The sequence below is a fragment of the Fulmarus glacialis genome, unplaced genomic scaffold (assembly GCF_000690835.1).
Source record: "Fulmarus glacialis isolate BGI_N327 unplaced genomic scaffold, ASM69083v1 scaffold1584, whole genome shotgun sequence".
NCBI lineage: Eukaryota > Metazoa > Chordata > Aves > Procellariiformes > Procellariidae > Fulmarus > Fulmarus glacialis.
Window position 1 is genome coordinate 12,157 of NW_009208473.1, and position 1,417 is coordinate 13,573.

Sequence of the window (1,417 nt, forward strand, 5' to 3'; positions counted from 1 at the left end):
TTCAAGTCGGTTTCTAAACACAAAGTGAGTTCAAGGTCAAACCCAGAAATGTTGCACTTTTTCCTCCCAAAGATTATGTTTGTCCTCGTGCATGCACGAAGCAGCAGAGGATGCGGAGGGGGAGCAAAGCCTGAGGGTCAGGGCCAGACTCGGGACTCTTGTCAAAGCCGTTTCCTTCCCCACGAGGCACGGGCTTGTTTCGGTGGCTGGGAGTTTTCCGAGACAACAAAAAATTCCTCTGGGAAAGTTCCAGCTGGTTGAACCTGAAACGTGCTGTGAAAACGTTGCAGGTTTGATGTATTTTCCCTGCTTCTTGGCAGGCGGCCGCTCGCCCAACGTCAGCACCCAAAAAGCTGGTGGGGGACGGTCCAGGGCCAGACAGCGATGGATTTTTGGGGGGACCTGGCCTTGCAGGAGACCGTGGGACTCCCATGGTCGCAGGGTCTGTCCTTGTTCCTGCTGGCTACGCGCTGGGGCAGCGTGTGCTGGTTTGATTAGACCAGATAGAAGGAAGAAATGTTTTACACTGAGGGTGGTGAAACCCTGGCCCAGGTTGCCCAGAGAGGTGGTAGATGCCCCATCCCTGGGAACATTCAAGGTCAGGTTGGACGGGCTCTGAGCAACCTGGTCTGGTTGAAGATGTCCCTGCCCATGGCAGGGGGTTGGACTAGATGGCCTTTAAAGGTCCCTTCCAACCCAAACCATTCTGTGATCGATACGGGGCGAAGGGCTGGTTAGGGCATCCCTGCTGCGGGTCATAGCAACTGGCTTCAAGCAAGCCTGGAAATCACCCTAAATTTAGGGTGAAGAGATTTTGGAGCAAGAGCACCACTAATCGCTAGAGGGGGCTTTGCCTGACCCTCACTTCTATCACGTCTCTGGAGGTCTGGGTCTGGCTTTTTGGCGCACAGGTTGTGCCCACGACAAAACTGAGCCCCACTCCCTCCTCCAACCAGGGACATCAGAGAGGGACAAATGCTGAAGCGAGAGCAGGTGAAATGACTTTCCCTAATTCCCAGAGAAAAGGTCCTACAACCTCTGGAGCCCCCAGGGCAGAGATGAGCCCGGGGCATCTCTGGAGGTTTGGAGGAGAGACCTGCCGGCAGGACCCGACGGCGACGGGGACCGACGACCCCCCGTCGCGCTGGGACCGCAGACGCAGCACAAGCAAAATCCTGCAGCTGATGTACAACCGCTGCGAGGGGACGTTTGAAGCAGAAACAACAATTTGCCATCCATTATCTCCATGCAAACGGTGCTAATGTGCTGATAGGGCTGGATGCAACTCGTTTCGGTTATTAAAATGTTGTCTTTTTGCACCGAGTGCGGAAACGGCGGATGTTAGCCAAAGGGAAGCGCTGCAGAATTAGCTCTGACATGAAAAATGTTCAAAGCGCTTTTTTTTTTTTTTTTTTTT